This window comes from Drosophila miranda, chromosome XL, assembly GCF_003369915.1.
Source record: "Drosophila miranda strain MSH22 chromosome XL, D.miranda_PacBio2.1, whole genome shotgun sequence".
NCBI classification, from domain to species: domain Eukaryota; kingdom Metazoa; phylum Arthropoda; class Insecta; order Diptera; family Drosophilidae; genus Drosophila; species Drosophila miranda.
In genome coordinates, this window is record NC_046673.1 from 2955790 (window position 1) to 2967742 (window position 11953).

An 11953-nucleotide genomic window follows, 5' to 3' on the forward strand; every position below is an offset into this window, starting at 1 on the left:
CATACGGACTAACCACCTCCATTTTATGCGTTTTAAAATAAGCAAAACATTATACAAATGAAAATAAGTAAAGGTAGCAAATAAACCTATGGAAAATGCAACAACGGAACTAAAACTAGTTCCCCTTTATATGGCATGGCAACGGCTTTCCGTTCGAATTCTTCTACCGAAAACTATTCCAGCACAGTTGGCGCTTTTAAATTGACTAGGTATATACCTAACTGAGTCGAACTTAATGGTTCATTATAAAAACATCTAATGTTTTTTATTATTCTACCTTTAATACAAATACCTCCTCTTACAAAGCAAAAATTATCTGGCTTACTATCTTTTAGGGGACAGTTCTGAATCTTTAAAGCCTTGCCTACTAACAATACTGGTTCTTTACTGGGAGCAACGTACCTATCTTAAACTTTTTTTCTGAATTTTTGTTCTAAGATATGTGTTGGCTTACTGACAAAATTTTAAAGAGTTTGAAATAATTTTTAAAAGCGTAAGACGATCCTGAAATCGGGTTTCCTACTTTTTTTACAGTCTCTCTTACGTGAAGTAAGCCGTGAACTTTGAAGGACACACTGTTTTCACCGAAAATAATAGGAAAGTTCTCAACAAACAGATTTAACATTTGTTGAGCATTTTCTTTATTAGTTTCTCGCTTTTGTTGCGAGCAGAGAAGTACACATATATGCACAGTGCAGCAAAAGAAACACATAGTATTGCTCTTCATGGATTGTATCTTTAAGATCTATAATCCCAGTATACAGTAATAATTGCCTAAACTCAGTGCTTTTCCAGTTCGGAAGCTCTAGCAATGTTCTGGGCGTCCGTGCAAACTCCCTCGGTATATGACTTCGCATTTATGTTAATATTTCAAAAATCGTAACTTTGTTTTGTTTTGAAATTTTACTTTTTACTTTATTATAAAATATTCTTTCCAAAAATGTTCGCAGTTCACCCAATTCTACAAGATGCATGCAATCTAGGGGAACTTGGGTTATCATTAGGACCCCACGCTTTTCAAAAGCGGATTGAATAAATCAGATGAATCTGTTGATGTAGATTCACTTGATTTTGTGTGATTGTCAATATGACAATCGTATGCTGAAAATGTAAATTTGTATGCTACCGGTTCATGTACCAGTAACAAATGGTCGCCGCAATCGGTACTTGAACAAATTGGGCTTCGGAGATGTGAATACGTCAGAGTTTTCTTTCGTACTGATTTTATTTGGTAAAATGCAAGGTTTATATACAATTTCTATGAGTATGATTGTTTACTTAGGATCTTAGGTATGTTTAATTAGTTCTGAGTATAATATTGCTAGGGAAATGTGTTATATCTATTTAGGACTAAGCAATTACTACAAATCCAACAGTGGAATATTCCAAGGGTCATATTTATGACGGTCACAATGGTTATCATGCAGATGGTGTGAGATTTGACCACATGCAGGTCAACCAGAATGTGTTTTATGATAGTGCCGTAAATATCTTAACAGTGCACTATCGATGCATCGATAAAATGATGATTTTGATTTTGAATAACTAAAGTTGTGGATTTTTAAGGTGTGTTTTTTCAGTTCATTGCGGGAACTAAAAGATGTTTTTAAATAGCACAACTCGCAATGAAATGTCCTCATTTCGAAGTAAAAGTGAACTAACCTATCTAAGTAACTTACAGTTCTTATATAGGAAGTGATCAGCATATAAACAAAAATTCTATGCATTTTGTTCTGTTTTATAATTTTTTCATGTTGACTGTTATATAAGACCAAAAAATGTAAATATAATATTTGAACCAATATACAGCAGTGTATCCATAATTCATCCCTTATTACTCAACCACCAATCAGACTTAAGACATCTGGCCATTACAGCTTTAAAACCATTTACTTATTGTCACTCAACTACCAATCTGCTCAGATTACATTTGTATAAAATTGAATTAATGAGAGTATAAAAGATCATGCAATCTTTTAAATAATGAAGTATAAAATCGTTAGTAGGTTGAATAGTTTCTATTACTATAACGGTATGTAAGAATATTTAAATCTCTATATAGAAAATGATAAGCACTTAATCAAATATATACCTAGGCTTTCCTAGAATTACTTAACGAGACAAAGCCGGCGGTTGGATACACCAAGGTTGAGGACCTGTGCATAGGATTTGAGTACAAGATCAATGGATGTAAAATCAAAAAAACATCATTTGGAAATAAAGTAGTCCTTTATTTAACTGATAAGGACAACGAACCGCTTTGGATATTTTTACCTAAAAGTTATGTGACCAAATTTTCCACAAAAACACCCTTTAAGATGTTGAAGGAGCATGGAATCTCACATCTTATATATAAAGAAAAAGAGATGAATAGATATAGCACTGCCCATTTCCAATTTATATGTAAAGAGTAAATAAAGAGTTCCCATTATATATATGTAAGAGAAGAAGAGACAACTATACATGTAAAGACAAAAATAAAGAAAAAAGGTTAAGAATTGTAACGGACCTGCTTCTTGGTTCGCTTGAGTTTGCTGGGCTCGCTCAGCGGTCGGCCGATTCGTCGCAACGTATTTTTATTGTTGCCCCCAACGACAAATGATTAGACCTTCCTTTTCCTTAATCGAATCTCTCTATATTCGTACTTATATTAGGACTTAGGGCTAGATGCTACAATTCAGCTTATCTATGGATCTCCACCACGCGTGGGCTCTCGTCGGGTGTGGCAGCGTTGAGGCTGTTGATTGGGGCAGTTTGACCTCCGCTATTGCTTTGGCCCGCCACGCAAATCCGCACTCTACGTCTCGCACTCCCCTCTTAGCTTCCGCCGGCAACTGTGGATCACCTCTTAACTTAGACTCACTCTGGGGGCAGGCGGGGCCTGTCTTCCTGTTGCTATTCACTTCACTGCACTTCTTCGAACCGTACCGGGTATTACTCTCACGTTTCGGCGGGGTTTCAACGTGCGTGCGCGATCACTTCTCCACGGAAAAAAGAGGCCGCTTCGTTGCCGCAGCCTCCTTTTATAGCCCCTTGACGGGCCCCGGCTCGGCGTTGGTAGTTTTCCATCGCCGTCTCCTGGTTTCCACGGCCTTCGTAACGGGGCCTGGCCGGTGGCGTGATCCCATGCCCCTATTTGGTCATGCGTCGGATCGCTGCCGGCCCGATCCCGCCGTCTCCTCTGCCTCTCGCGTTTCTCTTGCTCCGAGAGCGGGACACTTCTCCTCTCGGGGCCCTTGGCCTCTTCGCCGCATCCGGCTATCCGTGGGTAACTGGGCTGACCTTCGCCTTATCCAGCCAGCCATCAGCCTTTATCCGACCGTCCCACCGCCTTTATCCGGCTATGCTTTGGTCGAATTCGGCCTGTGGGAACCACGGTTCCTCACAGAATATACATACATATGTAAAAATGAGATGACTACATATAGTACTGATCATTTCCAATACATAAGTAAAGAAAAATATAAGGGTAACAGAGCAAAGACGTGGATATAAAGAGTCCTGCTCTTTGAAACATTATCAGTAATAGATTCAAGAAGTCAGCTGCAAGATGCATGCCAAACAAATAAAACTTTTTTTAATGCAATTCGAGGAGATGATCTTCGAGGAGCACGTACAAATTCTTGAAAATTTGATGAGCATTTTGGAAGATCTGGAGGAAAAGGAGCTTCAGTACTCCAAGTTTGGCTTTCATTATAAGCTATGCCCCTGGAGTGATGACGATGCAACGGACGGACCTGACACATGCCTGTGTCATACCCTACCAAATAAGAAAGCAGAAGCTATAGACCTAATGTTAAAGTACTATAACTTAAATAAAAGAATGTATCCCAGCTCAAAAATTCAATAAACATCTTAAATGTCTCTGAAATAATATTGTGTTTTAAACGAATTTTCTTAAACATTTGTATTATTAACTTATCATTATAGTTAAAATCATTTTTCTTAAATTGTTTTAAAAAACAATTTAATGTTTTTTGCTGCTTTTAAATATTCCATATAGGATACAGTAATGACCGCATGTATTTGAAAAATAACCTTGCAGTGGTTGTTTATTAAATGTAAACTTTATGGAATTTTTCCTTAATATTTTTAAAAATTCTTTATTTTGAGGATATTGACCATATGAATCAAAAAATTCGGCTGAATATTTGTTTTCAAAGTAAAAAGCAACCCAATGAGTTCCTGAATGGCTTGAAGAATCTGTGTTTGCTATTATTAAAGCAGGATATTTCGAAATTACTTGAGGCAGCTGATCAGAGGGATAAACTCCTTTAAAAATTGTTTTTGTTTTTGAATGCCTGGAAAGCAACTTATCGATTTGCAATGTATTCATTTTTACAATAGAACACGAATATTTCTATGTTTATCAATATCAATCATTGAGTCATATTCACAGTATACCAGACAAGTACCTGCTTCTGTAAGAGGCTCCGAAAATCGTCCTTCAATTCGGATGGCTCCTTGTGATATTAAATTTGAGCATACAGTTGAGTTGTGATGGTCTGCAGTTAGGTCAAATGCTAATATAAAACTATTTTTATCAAACATTTCCTTTGTAATTTGTAAGCCTCGATCATAATGTTTTATTCCACTTGATCTGAATAGCATTTTATATCCTCTAGAGCTTTGAGCATTTTCAGAGTTTGAGAAATCAAACTCAAGTGCCTGCGATGGTACTTGTACTCCATTAACCAATAGATTAAAGCGTTGAATTTTGAAATTATCAAAATGGAAGGGGTTTAATGCCCGATTTCCAGAATATGATTTGTTTTTTACTATGCAAAACGCCAAAAAATTGGGAAGCTGTCCAATAACTGCATTGTCAATTGATAATGTATTATTTCCTGGATATATTGTAAATGATTTTACTTGAACTTTGCTGTATGGATAAATGGCATTTTTAGTTTGTAAAACATGATGATGAGCCAATAAAATGCTCGGATTAATAGTTATGTGGTTCATGAATAGTTGGGCCTCCAATATTTTAAGATTTGATTCAGTTTCAGATTCCATTAAATAAAATGCTAAAGTAAATGTTAAAATGTTAAATGTTAAAAGTAATCCTCAAATCTACATTATTTATAAGCAGTTTTGGTTGATTAAATATATCTCCATGAACTTTTCCGAATAGTTCAACCTTATTACTGTTTTGAAAAATATTTTTGAGCATAATGGATCCATCGGTGTTAACGTATCTACCAGATATTAATTTATCATAATTAGGATAATAACCTTGAGTGGCTAAGTGACTTTCACTGGCATCACTACCATAGTTTAAAATCGTTTGCAAATACGATCTATAATGATAGTTATTATCACTCTGAGAAACCAAAATATTATTTAAATATACGGACGAACTTCTAAACATTGAATGCAAAATATTATTCACTACTCCAACATCGTTTCCTTCAATGTTGGTATTATCACTTTTTCTTAGTTGCACAACAAGTCTTAAGTAAACACTTGATAGGTCTCGATATGTTTCCCCATTTCCTAAGCAAACGAATTAAATTGAAGAAGCACTGTCCAACGAAGCTATGGGGTTATATGAAACTTCTTCTGTTCTCAGAATAGAGCTTTGTGTAGGGTGTGGCTCAAAGAGATCCAATTCGCTTTTCATACATTCAATATGGGTGGTCATTTTGATTTAGAAAAAATGTCTCTTATAGTTAATTTCTTTGTTGATTTTTTTTTTTGGGTCTCGACTGCGTATGTTTTCTTCCTTCTTTAGATGATAAATGAGATAGTTTTTTCCTAGACCTTCTCTTTTTATTCTTTTTACCTGCCCCATTCTGGAATCGGGTTAACTTATTAATGGCTTTATTTGACAGGTTTTGCAAAGCAATTTTACTTTGTTCTTGGATAATAGTTCTTAAAGGTTTTCGACCAAACTCATTTATTACTGCCTTTCCAGTCTCAGAAGCTTGGTTTTTAATAGCGTTTATCCCCGAAAGGAATAGTGGTTTTATGTAATTAAAAATACCACTAAAAAAATTCCCAATTCCTCTACCTTGTTGGATAACTCTGGGTGAAACATAAAGACTTCCTATATGATTCAACCCTCCTCCACAATGATTTAAATAATATTGTTGATAAGATTTCGTCATGGTGGTTATTTCTACTCTGAATAAATTTCCATCTTTACAGTATTATTTATAGCATTTCTTTTCGTTTTTTAAAGTGAAGGGTTACAAAAATTGGATTTGCTGAAGATTCAAATGGTACTTTATACCCTTTAGAATCGGTAATTAAGATCGAAATTTCTTTTGGAGACCATATTTTAATGGGATAATATTCAATATTGTTGAATTGTATAAGTTGCTCTTTTCCATTATAATGTAATACTCGAAGACATCGAGGTCTTTTATTTCCAACACATCTTGGTTTGATAATGTCAGTGTAAACAAAAATCAACCCATTTTGAAACTGTTCAGACTATATTGACTCATTTTCATATCGAAATGTTTCTCCATTTACTAAGCTAATAACGAATTCTGTTGTTTCTTCAGATACGATTGGGGTATTCTCAGGCCTGCTTTTTATACATTTATTTAGATATAAGTCTGTAATTCCTACTTCCCAGTCATCGTTCATGTTTTCAGGAATATTTACAATGTTTGTAAATGCACACTTAACGTTATCATGATATACATTTAACGAATCATTACTAAGTAATGTCACGAAAAACTCTGTTACATTTACCATTTTTAGTTCTACGTTCTTTGCAGTTTATTAATTATAGGAAAACCAATTAATTTTGTTTTTTCCAATTTGCACGGCCTTACTGTTTCTAACAGCCCTCATCAACTTTTCTCGTCCACTTACGTATTTCAAGTCTTGAAATGGATTTGGTTCACTTTTATACCTCTTAAGTTTTACTCTTAGCTTTCGCTGTTTATCAGTAAGCTTCACTTTAGTCAATGCTGATTTTTTTTGATGCTTGAATGTCTAAAAATGAAGTATCCTCAACTTTACGCTTATTAGGTTTTGAGTTGAAAGATTTTTCGGTCAGAAAATCTTCATCATCGATGTCGTTAGGTAAATCAGAGAACTCATTTGTGATAGAGAGTTCCTTTTTTGAGGACCCATTATTTGTATTGTTAAGAATGGAAGTGTTAGGTTTTACATCTAACCAAACTGACTCGTCTTGTGTTTGTATTCCAATGCTTTGAGGTGGTGAAAGTCGTTTGTTCTGCGTAGTTCGTATATCCATTGTCTTATTTATTTTTTTATTTTGATAGTAACACAATTCTTGACGTATTATAATCTATTTATTAAAGTCACTAGTTTTTTATCATTTAAAATAGGCAAAAGCGTTATGTTTATTAAATCGTTTTTCTGGGCATTATTTACCAAATTTTGATATGCATTCGGATGCATTAAAATAACTTTGGTTAATTGATGCTTATTTTTAAGCATTGTTCAATATTTTTCCGAAAATCCCCGAAAGCAATGAACTTATTAAAACAGGTAAAAATCCTCCTTTTTGGATGAGAACTTTTCTCTTAGAATTTATTGACCGTTTTGGACATGAAATAAGACGTAATGCATTTTTATACTTTTTTAAGAGCATATAGTTGCTTTTTTGATATCTTATGATTTCCTCGTAGAGTATTCAACACTATCTCCACTAATGCTTTTACTAACTCAATGTCACAATTACTTATAATTGCATTTCGAAGTTTATTATTTGCCCTTTTGAGCACATACAATAAATGTTTGTTCGCTTTCAGTCGATTTAGATTCTTTTTGTTAACCATTTTCATCTGAAAAGCAAACTGTATACTCAGAATTAAAAATATGTGTACGAAATCTAAGGAGATAATTTATTCCCTGAGTAAGATCAATAAGTAAATAACCATGTGATTCATCTGTCACCTCCTTATATATTCTGAAGAGCTCCTGAGAATTTTCAGGATAAATTTGTCTTGCTAAGCATTGAAATTGTAGCTTATCTCTAGGATTTTTGAACGCAACGATGTATTTTGTGTTTAGTGAAATATCTCGAGTATGTGATGATTTATGAAATATATTTTGTGTAACCACTATTACGGATAAATTCCTGTGGTGTGATCCTTTTGTAAATAGCTCACAGACATTTTTATTAAATGCACCCATCATTAAGTCATCTAGTATTAAAAGAATAGGCTCATGATTTTCATTTTTAATTGTTTCGGGAACTCCTTTATAGTATTCGATGGTATTCAAATTTGGCTTAGCATGCTCCTCTCCATAACACCAAATTATTCGATTAATTGAAATGCTCAGCAAATCATTCCTTTTGTTTATTAAATTTTCTAAAAACGTTGTCTTACCAGATCCTGAAGATCCGCAAATAAGCATTGTAAAAGGATGTATAAATTGCTTAAACATTTTTGGGTTATGTTTTATTTATTAATATTTTATAAATGTTTTCTAACATCTAAGATATTCTAATTACGCGTCTCCTGATCGCGCTTTTTGGGGCAGTTTTTTTCTAAGTGAGTATCAGATCCGCAATAATTACAATAAACAACTTGTGTGTATCCGCTTTTGTGAGGATCCTTTTCAAACAAACGCTTAAATGAATCCATTTTAAACAACTAGTTACTACAAGTGCTGAATATAAACTGAAAATCTAAACATATGAGTCACTATTACAGTAGATAGCGTAGTTAGAATTTTCCAAGATAACAAATAGCTTAAATAAATTATTTAGAGCACATCTAAGAGGAATTTTTTTGTGGATTCTACAGTTTGTAAAAAAATTTGGATAAACTGTGAGACTTTTTCCTATATCGATATCAATAATATTATTTGTTAAATACTTAGATAAAAACTTTTTTTTAATTTCACCACGTACAATAACGGTGCTAAATCTATTTAGACGTGAAAGTATTTCACCTAAACTTAAATATGATATTTCACCATCTGACCATTCCAATCCATTTATGGTTTGACGATTAATATTTTGTTGTTTAATCATTTCATTATCCAATTCATTCAGATGATATGGTGGTTTGAAATGAAAGAAGTTTGGTGTTACTGTTCCGGTTTGCATAAACGACAATTCCTTAATAAAAAGTTGTTTATTATTTCCAAAGACATATTGAAAATCAACTATAACGCTTGAATTCCTGTCGATTGTGTTCATGTTGGTTTGAGATTTTGTAAGAAACTGAATGAGTCGTTGATGCCTATCTCCTTTATATACAGCCCAATTCAGTAAGAGTTCTTAGTTTAACAAAAGCATTCAACCCAAATGGACACGCTTCAATCAAAAAGAATTAGGTCCACTAGAAAGATGCAGGATCACGAAGTCATTTTCGGTCTCGAATATTATGTAGTACATAATTTAAAACTTAAATGCGGTTTTTCAACTACAAGAAAATTCACTCCAATGATATGGATGCAGCAAAGCAAAAACAATTTCGTCGGTTTAGATAAAGATGAATGGATGCAATTGGTTACATACAAGGAGTATATCCAATTGAAACTTGATCAGTATGATTTTTTGATGCCTGATACAATTATAGACCATCCATTATTGCCCACAATTAAGTGTAATTTTAGATTTCGAAAATCAGATAAGCAGTATGTGTTTATAATAAATCAGTTTGGAAATAAAATTGAATTTGATAGTGAGTCCTGGAGATCGTTTTTAAGATTAGGCATTTTTTTACCACATTTTTATGTTGGAATACGATACTTAAGCAACAAATTATATACCTCTACTATAATAATATTATTCCTAAGTGTGCAGCCTTACAAAAATTTGATGTTCAACTAGCTGATTTAGACGGTACTTATGATAGAAATGTGCAAATAGATTTAACCCGTTTATGCTTTGAAATTTCCAAAAAAATGTGTAATCAAATAAAACGCGATGTTCTTGAGTATAAGCAAACACTTTTAAATAAGCAATCATCCCAACATAACAATAGAAAATAAAAATTATATTAAAAATGAGTAAGCAACAAGTTGTTAATGAAATACATAAGCCTGCTAGAAGAAATTTCATTCATCGTAAATTCGTACAATAGGGAATTAATGACACGTGGCAAATCGATTTAGTTGAAATGATACCCTTTTATAAGGAAAACAAAGGATACAGGTACTTGCTGACAGTAATTGACACGTTCTCGAAGTATGCATATGCAGTTCCCGTTAAGTCTAAAACAGCTTTAGATGTTTTATCAGCATTGAAGAAAATATTAAAAATATCTAAACATAGACCTAAAAATATTCAATCTGATCAAGGAAAGGAGTTTTTTAATGTAGCCTTCGGAGAGTTAATGAAAAAGAATAACATTAACCATTACCATACATATACAGACCTTAAGGCATCTATTTGTGAACGTTTTAATAGAACATTAAAAAATCGTATGTGGAAAATCTTTAGTATGCAGGGTAATCATACGTGGATTTATACCTTGCAGGACTTACTTAAAGATTATAATAATTCATATCACCGTACTATAAAAATGAGGCCTATAGATGTAAACAAAGAAAATGAAGAGTTTATTTTGAAAACAGCTTATAATATTTGTAAGGTATTTCCTAAACACAAGTTTTCCATTGGTGATCCTGTTAGAATAAGTAAATATAAAGGTATTTTTACAAAGGGCTATGATCCAAACTGGACAACCGAAGTTTTTAAAATTTTAAAAGTAAAGTCTACTAATCCTGTAACATATGAACTGGAGGACTATAGGGGGGAAATGATCAAAGGCTCATTTTACGATCAAGAACTCCAAAAAGTTAAAGATGAAAATGCTTTCTTAGTGGAAAAAATACTCAGAAGGAAAAAAGAACAAGTTTTTGTTAAATGGTTAGGTTTCGATGAAACACACAATTCATGGATAGATAAAAAGAGTATATTAAAATAATTAAGCACGCAAAATATTTATCAGATTTAATTAATTTTTGTGTATTTTTTACATTGAAATATAGTTTTAATTATACACAAATTAAAAAATAATAATAATATAATGTTAAGTTTACTTATACCATATTTTGTGTATTATTACTAGCCCCTAAAATATTTTTAATTTCATAGTGATTATGAGCTAATGTTGAAATATTATCAGGTAATATAAATCTTTTGTCATCCTTATAATTTAGACTTATCTTATTTACAATTTCAGTATAAATTTTATGACCTCTACTTCTAATAACTCTCTGTTGTCCATAATAAGTTTTTTTATGTTTAATGCATTCAATATAATGAGTATGAGTTAATCGTTTCACTACTGACTTTTTTACGCCTTTAACTTTTTTTACGTTATAGTCAGTGTTATCATCTTTAGCAATTAAATATGAGTATGCTTTCGCTTTTAATCCTGCAAACGACGTCATTATTTTTCCTGCATTTTCGTCTTTCATTAATCCAAGCTCTTTGTTATTAGCGAGATTGATACCGAATCTGTTTGAGGCTAGGTAATTGGATGTATCAAAGCGATTAGGATTGAATTTAATTAAATCATAAAAATCTTCTTTTGATGATATAATAAATGAATCTGTATCCATATAGAGTATTTTTGATGATGGACATTTTACAGAATGAAAATTATAGAAATAGTCATACATTAACCATTTTGAAAGTTCTAGTACACTAACTCCAATGTATATGGGCTTATCATAAAAAATTCGGGACTTAGTTGATTCAATGGCAGCCAAATTATCTCCAAAGATTTCAACACTGTGGAAATTATGTCTTGCTATGCGTTGTCTAAGCCCTGCTGAGTTTTGTCTTGAATCATAATGCTTAACTAATGCAACCTCACGACGTTTTTCTACATTCTCCATTGTTTTGCCGTAAACGGCATTAACCATTAATTTGTAAAAGTTTATCTCAAAGTCATTGCTAGCTAATTTTCTAAGAGATGTATTGAGGTCAATATAAGGTTTCAACCAACATGACTGATTAAATGATAAAACTCTAGATATTTTTTCTAAAATCATACCTTGC

At 32.8% G+C, this 11953-nt stretch overlaps 1 long non-coding RNA gene across 1 annotated transcript; it reads right to left on the reverse strand.

Annotated features, from left to right (window-relative positions):
• Positions 1-5050: 5050 nt before the first annotated feature.
• On the reverse strand, positions 5051-5955 carry LOC117186034. The gene is made up of 2 exons (XR_004471207.1): positions 5362-5955; positions 5051-5300 (listed from the first exon to the last, which is right to left on the reverse strand). It is a non-coding gene; the product is annotated as an uncharacterized LOC117186034 (long non-coding RNA).
• Between the last annotated feature and the right edge of the window lie 5998 nt (positions 5956-11953).